Consider the following 12,543-nt stretch of genomic DNA (forward strand, 5'->3'; position numbering starts at 1 on the left):
GTTCTTGCTTGTGATATTTCCACAAATGTGCCTCACCGCTTTTGTCCTTGCTGTTGCTTCCATTTAAGCGTCAGTCAGTTGGAGAGAACAAAAGCAGGCCTCCACTTTTCATACTAGAAGCATGTTGTTTGTTCCTTGTTTTCCACTATTCTACCCTTGGAGCTGGAGCTTTTTTGTGAACATGATGATGCTTGGCTGAATATTTCATTCTCATTAGAAAGCACAGCATCCTAGCGAGTATCAAACACGAACAATAAATGCTTCTGATAAAGAACCAGTACAAAGACTATATGGCAAACATCCCCTCCTGTGAAGCCTGTCCTCACCTCTGTCCCTCTGTGTGTCTACATCACAAATAACAAATGGGAGGACTAGGTCAGAGAAAAGGTTAAAAGGCACAAAGCTACTAGTTTCCCAGAGGCAGTCTTTCAGCAAGCTCCGTCCATGACAATACAGATATGGGGACAAGGGAAAGATAAGGCTTTCTTCAAATGTTATTTGGCGCTTAGGAGAGCGGAAAAGGAGATGAAATACATTTTACCAGCAGCAGGGAGGGAGAGGCACCAAGCAGCCGATCCCTAGTAGACAACGTTAGCAGGGAGGAATAGATTAGAGCCCCTTCCTGCCTGCCTGGGAGGGGGAGAGTGCTTTTGTGGTTTTATCTGGAAGGAGAGGATGTGCTTGGCATGGCGTGCTGGCAGGTGGAGCTGGGCTGGTAATTCAGCCAGACACCAGGGCGACAATGACAGGATGAGGGAAAATGGCACAACTGGAAGCAAATCAACGCTTCTACTGCAAAGCAGCCATAAGGGAAGAGACCGGGTCTGGGGTCATGGGAGGGTGTGAGTGAAGGAACTTAGGAAGGTGTCAGTGTGAGGGAAAAGGGAAGGCCTTGGAAGCCTTAGTCGGGATTTTAATGCCATTAGAAAAACACAGCGAATAGTTGCAATAAAGAGAAAATAATAGGAACATGGGTGTGGATCTCTGTCAATCATATTGCATTTCAAACCTTCACTAAATAGGCATTTGCTTACACTAAATAGCAGTGGATGACTGCAGCAGGCATTCCAATAACCCCCAAAGCATTTTCTATCTATAGAAATTCATGCTGAAGTCTATGTAATATGGTCTTCATTTCAAATTGAGCAGAAGAATTTAATAGACTGCAGCCTTTTGTCAAAGGACAAAGGCAGGGAACTGTGTAAAGCTGAGCACTACAAAATACTCAGGAGTCTGCTTCTGGCTGGTACTTAAGTCTCTGTTTTACAGTCGTGGACTTCGGGGAAATGTGGTATATAAAAAAAAGAGAGCAGGAGGCACTTTTCCCATATAGTCTATTGCTTCCTGCAATTCATGAGGAGTCTTTCCTTGTGCATAAAGGTCACCTTTCATTTATGGACTGGATCTGTTTGGTTTGTTGGAAAAGGGTGTCCTGACAACATATTAAAAAACAAAAGAAAACAAAATAGGGAAGGAAATGTAAAAAGTAGGAGTAGAAGAGTGTCTGTCAAGGCAGGACTTCTAAAAATAATGGCTATTAAAGAGAGTTGGCCATTGAAACTACACCATATAGAAATAACCTAATGGCACTCCTGATTACAGACTGAAAAAATATGGCATTTACATTTACCACACAGAGACTTTAAAACCTCAGGCATAACCCCCAATGTTATGCATGGCCAAAAAAGGTGAGAATATGAAGAGAGATGTGAAATGTAGTGGTGAGACAAACAAAAAGAAAACTGGGCTCAGAACAGCTCTGCTGCAGGTCCCCCCTGTGGCACTGCACCAGGACTGAGCCCACGCCTGCTGCCCCTCTGGCCCTGATGTCCCCACAGGTCCCAGCTGACCGCCAGGCAGGGCAGTGGTGCTGTCACAGCACCCAAATGTGTGAACTGCAAGGGAACAGGGGGATGGGGCATGAGATGGGATCAAAAGATAAAAATCCCATGCTCAGCACAGGCGATTTGGTATGTCTAACTGGAGTCTGTCCCCAAAATATTTGGGTATACCTGCATCAGCCTGTTTTGGGATACCCACCTGGACCAGCAACAGCCGGCTGCAGGACCACAGCCCACCTTCGAGGGACCACTGGCAGCAATGTTTTAATTTTGATTGTAAACAAGTGATGGTATTTTCACTTTGACGGTGCCTCTTTGGGAAACACCCCCTGCACCCTTGCTCAGCAAGGGAAAAATGTGACTGTGAGCAGTGGCTAGTGCAATTCATAAGCCCTGCCACAGTCAAGGGCAATTATTTTTATTTACAAGCACTCCTTAGAAACCCTGATCAAAATATGGCCAATGATTAACAACTAAGACTAAACCTACGTCAGCTCATTTCCATCAGCATTTCTATACACTCTCATGATGCATATGAAATAGTGCATCAAGCTTATCAGCCGTGAGATCCGGCCACTGGAGGGACAGCCAGATGTCTTCTCATGTATGCATGGGTGTGGAGGGTCTCTCCTTGCCCTGAGGTGTACAGAGAACTGAAATATCTTTCAGGGCTTCCCCAGTTTGCAACCCCTGCCCAGAAGCTCCTGAGTGCTCAGAAATAATTTACACAGAAGTGAATTTCTTAATGAACATCAGGAATTGGAACAGGGCTGGAGTGATGCTGGTGAGCAACCTGGCAGAGCAGGGAGGACTGCAAAGAAGAGCAGATGCTGAGGGCAGTCAGGACGGTGCAGGGCACAGGCTGGGCCCTCTGCAGGTGGCTGAAAATGGAGGGGGAAAGAAGGAGCTGGTGGTGAGCAAATGGCTCTCCAGCCCCTGCTCAGCAAAACCACTCCAGAGGCTCTGTGCGACGTGGATATGCAAAGGTGAGAGTGCCCAGGTAAAGCACATTAGGAAAAAGAGTAAATCAGGAAAATCCTCAAAATCAAAATTAACATCAAGCTCATATGTTTTGGAAAGTGCTGTGAACATGTGATTACTTCAGCTGCAATAGCAGGGAGGGGGTTGCTGGGGTGCTCTGTGGGAAAATGCTCAGCATTTCCTACAACAGAAGGTGCTAAGACCGGGCAGCTGACCGGGATCTGCGCAGCAGAAGGATATCGGGGTGTGTCAGAAATGCGAGCGATGGGGGGACAATACAGAGCTGCAACTCCCTTCCGCCCCTGCCCCCCTGCCAGACATCCGGATTCCAGGAGCAAAAGGGCAAAGTCATTTTTTTTCCCCCTGAATAGCCTTCTGGGACTCTGGGAGCCTGCCCTCGGGACTGTCGGAGCGCTGCTGCTGCCCATACAAGCCGCTAGCACTCGGTTCAATTCATCACCCATTCTCGGCAGTAACTGGAGTTGTGCTGGAAGGAGGCATCATAGTAAAATACCTCGGGTCTGCTTCCTCTTTCTGTGTTATTTCTGTAACACAGCTGATGCAGTTTGTCACTTGCAGGTAAAGGAGCCATGGCCCTGCTATCAGTGGGACATATTTCCAGTGTAAGTGATGCATTGTGGACTGCAGTACGTGTATCTTAGCTGCATTTCTGCCTCCTCTTAAATTTTCTTGAGGCTTTTTCTTGACTAAAGTTTCACTTCCTCATTAAAATAAAATAAAATAAAATAAAATAAAATAAAATAAAATAAAATAAAATAAAATAAAATAAAATAAAATAAAATAAAATAAAATAAAATAAAATAAAATAAAATAAAATAAAATAAAAACACAGAAGTGGAATTTTGACTGAAACAAAACAACAACAACAAAATGCCTGACACTCAGAGCTTAGAGTTCAGGCAGTTTCCCAGATGAACAAACACTCATCATCAATCTGTGGAGCTCGTGCATGCCTGGGACTTCCATCCTCCTGGACGCCATGGTCTTTGTCTGGAAAGGAGCTGCTTCCTACAACAGAAAACATGAAGTATTTTTCACCAATTAAAGCCTTGCAAAAATATCAGGTCCTGATATCGCAGAAGGGGAATACAACCAGGCAATGGTATCATGCAGATTTTTTATTTATTTGATGAAGCATTACACACACACACACATATATATATATTTATATATATATATATACGCTTCTCTATCTGCTATACTTTTTAATACTCATTCTGCATTGTTTTCATTCTTCATTTTATTCAAATGAGCTTTATGCAGTTGCTGTTGTAGTGTGAACTTTTCAATACTTATATTGCATATGTTACTGTTTCCAGGGTACAGAGCTCCATAGGACAAATTTCTTCAGAAAGTGGGTTTTGGCTGGCTGAGATTTGGCAGGCACTTAGAGCCCATTGATGTTTTCAGGAGAGGGAATTACATGAGACTGTGAAGCAGGAATTAGGGCAGGATTTGGTTTTAGGGTCAAGAATCCCCTTCAGTTTGATTATAAGATTTACTTCAGTGCCAGTTAACTAATCACATTATCCTTCCGAGGAGAAGGAGGTGAAATTGTGAAGGTACAATTCCTCCTAGCTCTGTAACTGTGCTGCCAGCTACAGCTGGGTGCATAGTGCATGCACGCAGGGAGGACCATGCGGTATGCAAGCCAACAGAGATGTCAGGCCCATGGAAATCAAACACAAGAAATCAAAAGTTATTATTAAACAAGACTGAGAGTTAGATTCACTTCAACAGGATGGTGGTAACAGGGCTGTGGTGAGATGGTGCGTGTTAAGTCATAAAGCAGCATTCAGAACTCAATACTTATTATTTTAAAAAGTGAAAAAAAGGTCCTGCCTCCAAAAACTGGATCTTCCAAATACTTGAGAGGTTTAAAAAATGAAGAGGAGAATTTTCTGTCGTGACAAACTCCATAAGAGATAAGCATCTGCACTCATTGAGAATGAATGAGACAAACAGACTGAAATTTACTTTGTTTCAGCTTTTTAGAAGGTGGCAACCCTAAAATTCACTCTCAACCAAGATCCTTGTTAATTAACTTGCTATAACAAGTTAATGAGGAAAGAATCCACGTGCCCTCTGGAAGTGCTGCAGTTTGCTTCATTTATGCAAAACTTTTGAAGCCCATTAAGACCAGTGAGGCCAGCAGAGATAAAGAGGAAAATAAGTCTCTCTAGCTCAGAGTCAGGATGATCCTTGCAATTGTCCATGTATGGTCTGATGTTTATAGACCCAAATCATACAAAATAATGAGGTCCCTAATTCTGGTCTTAAGCTCCTAATTTATCCCTATTTCCTAGAAACTATAAGCCTAAATATTCTGTTCATTCTGACTCCTGGTGTTCAAAGTTGCTCAGAAAAAAAAATAAAAAAATTTTTTGTTTGTTCCTACTGGTTAGCTTTGGACAAAAAAAATATAGCTTTTTTCAAAACTTGTTGCTTTGGATGGTAGATGTTGTTTCTCCACTGAGACCTTCTCACTCAGAACCAAAATATTCCACATTCTGCCACCACAAACCAAAGCAAAGCTGAGCCTTGCAGCTCCCAGCCCCCAGGAGTTGCACAACCCACAGGAGAAGCCTGGAGAAAAAAAGATCCCAAGCTGCAGGCTGTTCCACTATTGCACTTCATTTTGCATTTCCTATCTTCTCATGTGGCTGAATCCCAAATGGTCAAAGGGGTCACACAAAGAAAACTAAGTATTAAAATAATTTTCCTTTCTAACGTGGCTCTGCACTAGTGATACACCTTGTGGAAACCAGTCCCACAGCTAGGCTGGGCACAGTGTAAAGGACAGTGTCTTGTAAAATGTTTTAAAAACATACCATCTTCCCAGTGGAAAACTGTGTCTATAACTTCCATATTATTCCCTGTGCCAGAAACTACTGCTGCCAGCTCTTGCCTGCTAGCCTCTTCAGAAAATCTTGTGGGGTGTGAACAACATCTGCAAAATATCAGCCCCCAGCCCTCACACCCAGGTAACCCCAAAGCACAAAGAAGGGCTGGGCCTTCCCCATGGGGAGATATGCCTTCACCCCCTCTGGTCTGTGTGTTCTGGTGACCGGAGGAACAAACAATGCACCCTGGGCAAGGCGCTCATCTTCTGAGATACCCTAATCAGCCACGGCCACATGTGCCCTGTGTCCTTGGAGCTCCTCAGGCCAGCTGGGCCTGTCAAATTTCTGGGCATGCCCTGAAAAAGGGCAGAAATGACCTGCAGCACAGATCACCCAGGACCACTCTGCCACCTCTGTAGTGTGTCCCCCATACGCTGTCACTTAACTTCACCTCTGCCAGCACTCTCCATCTGCCTCTTCATCTCTGCTCTGCTTTTCTACTGAAATTCCCTTTATAAATCAAAAAAAAAAAAAAAAAAAAGTCAATGTGCTTAGGTATACGTATGAATGCTCCTCTTCACATGCATGGAAAAGTTCTGCTGCCACATGCATTTCTAGGCATATTGCCTCTCTATTCAGCCCAGGATCCCATTCAAAAAGGGCTTCTTGTTTGTCTCACTCCACAAACTTCCTCATTACCTTACCTCACAGGCTTTGCTTTTTTCTCTGCTTGCTCTCTGCTGCCTCTGCTAGGACCCTTTCTTTCCTGGCCATTTCTGAGTGCAGGAATAGAAAAGAAGATAGATACTTTTTCTTCATCTCAGCTGCTGACACAAGACAAAATGTTAATGCTTCTGTTTGCCACGGGGATATTCAGTGTTGTAATTGGCAAGCTTAGATTTATTTTTATTTTTAGATGTACATGTAGCTCAATATTCTGCCTTGTCCTCATATTTAGAAGCCAGTTAGCAACCTCTGGACAGGAGAATATCCAACCTGTATTAACAAAAACGCTGTTAACTTTACAGCTCTGGCATGAATGGGTAACGTTTTGGAAGTAAATGACCTTCTTTATTGAAATTCATTTCCTTTTTTGCTCTTTTCTCTCTGTTTCTCTCTCCACATTTATTTCCATCTGCACCTTCCTCTTAATTTCCCTTCTCACGTTTTCATTTTTCTAGATTAATTTTTTGATGCTGAGAAATATCAGAGACCTGCAATTTCCTTCGTAAAGGCCACAGCCGTTCACATCTGACTGCCCCTTTAAAAAGAGACAACTTGTGTTCATTCGACACTAGCAGCAGAAAGTAACAGATAAGAACACGCATAACTGGAGCCTGGGCACCCTCCCAAACGGGCTGTGCACACCCATCCTTGGCCACAAGCTGCAGATCTCTCCCGCCTAGGACATCTGTGCCGTTTAATGGAGAGGTTTGTGATAAACTGAAGTCCCTCAAAAGACCGAGCTATTAAGCCACAGCTCATTTTTATTTGACCCATCCTTCTAGTCAGTCTTTTCTTGTCCCAGATGAGTTCAGGGAAATCATCTGCATTCCCTAGGGCTACCAGTGCAGCTGCATAGGCCTTGGTTTCCACGCTGAGTTTTCACTAAAACTCCTCTCCTGAGCATCTCCAAGGCTTCAATAAAGCTCTGCAAAAACCTGGCCAGTGGTTCAAGCTCCCACTCACAGGAAAACATTTTAAAAGTCTGGTTAGCCTGACGCAGCACCTGTACCTCTCCAAAGATTCAAAGACATCAAGAACATCAATTTTATGAGAATGGGGCAAACTGGGTAAATCAAGGAGCCTGTTTATCAGTCCCATTCACAAGTAATGGGGGAATGTTAACAGCAGAGGCTTCAGGGACGTTTTATGGTTGATTGCTGGTAAAAGAGTAACTCCTCATTATTTCTGACCTAATGAATATTTAATTCAAAATGTAACAGCACTACGGAAGAGACTTAATAGCCTGGTACACTGAATATTCACCTGAGGTATGTATGTTGTGGATTTTAGTTCCCTTCCTGACCTAGGAAGAGCCAACACACCTGAACACTGCAAAACCAGAACTTCAGTCTGGACCTCTTCTGCCCCAGAAGAAGACTCCAAACATTAGCATAGCTTTTACAATCAAAAGCCTTCAGGACATTTGCAAAACAAGCAAGGCAAAAATCCACAGGCTGTTCTGTGTTCCATTAGGCTCTGGTGGTTAGGAGATGAGGGAAATTGCAGAAAGAGGATATAAATAAAAAGTTATATAAAACAATTGTTTTACAGACTCATGATTTTACTGTTATAGCTACAAATGTTTTAATTAAAAATACTGGTAATTCCTGCCAGCTCCCGGCTATGTCTGCAGGCAGGCATTAGCAAGAGCTGGAGCCAGGGAGTGTTTTGCAGGCCATTTTGAAATACCCTGTGCCTCGACAGTCACCCACGGAGCAGGACAGTGTACCTGGCCATCACACACTTACCCCTGTGGTTTCCCAAAAGTGTCTGAAATGCGCAAGTCTTGCTCTGTATCAGACCAACGGTAAATATCAACCTCTCCCCCAAAATGCTGACAAACCATGGTGTTGCCTGCTGTACAGCCGTAGCTGCAGTACCCTGTCCTACATAGCACTGCTGAATTTCATTCAGGGAGGTCCAAAAATATTGATAAGTGAAAACATAAAATAGACAGGGAAAGCTGTAACAGAAACCGCTGAACAAAGCAGAGCCATAAGGAATCAATCACTATTATTCATTCCATAATTGAGATCACAATAATAAGCAACAATGAAGTACTGGAGCCATTAAATAAATCAGCAAAATTTGTGAGGTCCAATCTTACTGACATATTTAATTTCCTTGCAACTTTTCTATACTAATGCCAAAGGAAAAAAAAAAAAAAAAAAAAAAAAAAAAAAAAAAAGCTTAATAGCTTAATAATTCTGCATACAGTGCTGAGGTTAGAAGCTGGCCATTTCCCTCCCGCTTGCAGGAGAAAAAATGGAATAGACTATTCTCTGTTCTGCTTGGCTGCAGAACATTAATGATTAGGTACCTGCGGATAAATGCCTGTTCCAGAGGAAAGGCAAAGCTGTGGCCCTGCCCTGCAGCAGAACTCATGGAGAGCTGCTGAACCTCCCAAGAGCCCCACAGACCTCAGCAGAAGACAAGCAAAGAGCTGCCTCTGCTGGCAAGGGGCTAAAGCATACGTGAGGGATAAGTCTCCAAAAATCAAGTACTTCTTACTCAGGGGTTGCTACCACTTTGTTGAATTTCTTCTACCACTTCTCTGCTTCAGCCATTTTCAGCTCCTTTTCACTCGCTAGGCTATGGATGGTCATGGGAATCTGCACAGATCTGCAGATGATTTGGAGGGAGTGATTAGGAGAGGTACAAGCACTGGGTATGGCATTGCACTGTTCTTGTCCTTCCTCAGCAAGCCTTCATGGAGTGCACTGTGACGCACTTTGTACAAATAATAGTTCCACAGACAGGCAGGAAGAGCAAGAGCATTTGTGCTTCACCACCCACTAAGGACTATTTTTGTGCATTTACATTATTCTGGGTTTGAAGAGCTTCAGCCAACCAGTACAGACCAACAGGAAACCTTTTACTGCCCAAGCTTACATGACAAGTAAAAGTGAGTTTCAGTGTGAAAAGCCCATGACCAGTTTTTGGGCTAAAACTCACTCCTCTAAGATGCCTTAAGTACTGCTAATTAAGGCACGGGTAGGAATCCAGAGTATTTCACAAGTGATCTGGAAGCAGAGGGGAAAAAAAACAACACCCCTTAGAATGACTGATTAGTGTGCTTTTGTGATTTTAAGCATATTTTTTAAAAAATCGTTTTAAAATTTCACTGTAGCATAAAGCCTAAAATTTGCAGCAGGACCTACAGAGAAGGGGTGAAACACCACTGCAAAAACAGCATTCAGTGGAAGCCTACATTTACAAACCGACTGGAGAGCAGTTGCACAAGGGACCTGGAGTTTGCATCTCCCAGCACATTTTTGTTTAGCTGGGGCTTTCTCACAGACATAGCTCCATTGCAACTGGCTTTGAAGTCCTGTGCACACCTGCATAGATTACAAAGAAGGGAAGGCAGGTCCCTCCACACCCAAACTGTAAATTAACAATGCAACATGTCAGGTTAAGATATGCCCTCCAGCACCCTGTTTTAAAGTCAGACCAATGGTTGACAATCTCCTGATATGGTTAACCCTTTCCCTGGAATTCATACCCACCTTCCAGACTCCTGAAAGAAGAAACAAACTTCTGTGACTGTGATTTTTTTTTTTAAGTAATATATCAGTTCAAACCTGGGCCATCTGCTTTAATCCGAGTTGGGAATTGAATTGTACTATTTTTTTTCTTCTATAAAGCAGAAAAAAAGTTACCAGTGTACTGGTAACTTTATTTTTTTCGAACTTCCTGGTACAGCTGTGTGGAGCAGTAGTTTCAGCCTGTGAATATACCACAGGTTGAAGAAAGCCAGCCTTTACCTTTCCATTTCACCTGTTACTTGTGGAACAACCCTCTGCTATAGGTCGGTCATGGCAATTATTGTTTGTTTTGTTTTGTTTTGTTTTCTCCAAACTTCTTCATGAGGTTTTGCTCTTCTAGCAGAGAAGTACACCAACAAGCAACAAGAGCTTCAAAAGGAATTCTCACTGAGCCAAAACCAAGTATACTCACCCAAGCTACAAGATCTCACAGCCTTATGATTGCAGTCCCTTGCCTTTCTTCCTCTACTTTGCCGTGGTGGGCCATTAATCATACTCATCATGCCCCATCACTTCATACCTACTGGTTGGCAACAACCCATTCCTGTACCATCTGTCATGCTGATCTTCTCCTGACCTGGTATCCTCTTGCCCCATCTCATCTCATTGCTCCTGTCTCTAATATGACACAAGCATATGAGAACAAATTGCCCCACTGACCTCCTCGGCATGATTTCCGTGGGGCTCAGTGCCCACTACCACTGCACTCCACTACTTCATTTGGTACATACAGCCTCAAAACAGGCCTCACTCACACTCAAACTCGCAAAAATCCTCACAGGGTGGACACAAGCTGGAGTTCAGGAACAGGGTGGAGTTATGACGGGCAAGGGGTGCACTCTTTTCTCTGTGTGGCCATCTCCATGTCTCCCACCTGCTCTTCCAGGGAGCTCATGCAGCCCTCCCTGGCCTTTGGTGCTACCTGGCAGCATCCCAACACTCTCTAGGCCAAAGGTAAAAGCCTGGAGACATTTAGGTTGGGCTGCCATTATACAGCATGGGTAGTCTGATCCAGCAAGGGACCAGACTGCAGTTCACACCCTGGTCCAAGCCCCAAAAGACAGTGATGACTCCTGTGGCCAGGTTCTGGTTCTTACAGTAAGACCTGGAACATTCCTGAGCAGTGATAAGAAAGGTCAGCTAAGTATCCAGCAGTGCTACTTGAAAAGTATCACCAGCTGACTCCTGTCAAAGATACATATATATATAAATATATATATATATATATATATAAAGGGGTTACTTTATCTCCCTCTTTTCTCACATACATCTCCTTCCTTGTTGCAAGACCACAAGGCAGAGACCCAACCGTGTTCTCGTGAAAGCAAGAATGCTGATTTTCAGAAGTTTTTTGTCTCAGTGAAAAAGAAATATACCTCTGAAAAACATTACCTATTCCTGTGCCTATATTAAGTGATTTACGTTAAGTATCTAAAACCAACCACTTTGGTGCATACTCTGAGCTGCATCAAAAGGAAACACATATCCCAGAAGACAAACAAAAAGGAAGAAAATTAAGGAATGGCAACCACCAGAGACTTTTATAGGAAAAGAAAAAAAAAAGAGAAAAAAAAAAAAAAGAGAGAGAGAAAGACAGAAACAGGGCCTGGCATCTTCAGCTAAAAGCTGAACTGTGCCTTTCATTCAAAGAACACCAGATAACAAGAGAAAATCATCAGATTGCCCAATGGGTGTATGAAAAGGAATAAGGAAGAGAGAGAATTGATTGATAGGAGAGATGTGATGATGGCATGGTGGAGTCTTTATTGCTTTCACCTGGATCTGGAATTGCAGGCTACTACTCCATGCAAGGAACCCTGAATTCAGATGTATTTTGCTGTTGTTTTCCTTTACAGTGAAGTTTCCTATGCAGTGAAGTTAACTGGAATAGTCCATGTCATGCATCATGTTGTAGCACCCCAAAATATTATCATTTACAGAGAGCAGATAATGTCGACAAATGTAAAAAGATTTTTTTCATAAAAGAACACAAGTGGGCAGTCCTGTAGGCCAAGCTGAGACTCACCCCATGTGTAGGGTGATATTTCAGGCACTCTCTGCCTCCTTTTCTCCTGCAGTGGTTAAAAAGGGCTAACGTCCCACATCCACAGTGTGAGAATGAAAGGAAAAGGGCCAAGATATGGAACATTCAACATCTAGATGAAAAGCCAGTAAGACAATGACTTGTCACGTAATAAAATTGCTAAAATCTAGGGCGACAGAACATCTGAAAAACTTTCTCAGCAATGCCAGAATGGGGTATCTAATTCCAGATGGTTCCAGCAGACTAAAGATATTGGTTGTCCTTCATGGATTGTCATGTGTGTTTTCAGCTTTTTTTTAAAAAAATACCTCTTCAACATAACAACAGATCAAAAAAGCATGTACATACAGATTCAGAATGGTATTTAAGATGTATCTGTGTGTGTTCATATGAACAACAGGATAGAGTGCATGCAATCAGCAGCGCTCAAATTCTCTGCTTGATACAAAAATTACTTTTAGGAAATGCTTTAAGTAATGCCAACACCTGACTTTAACTATTTTCTCTCCTTTCTGCTTCTCTGCTTTTCACTTTTTATC

This window comes from Aythya ferina, assembly GCF_964211825.1.
Source record: "Aythya ferina genome assembly, chromosome: 4".
NCBI classification, from domain to species: domain Eukaryota; kingdom Metazoa; phylum Chordata; class Aves; order Anseriformes; family Anatidae; genus Aythya; species Aythya ferina.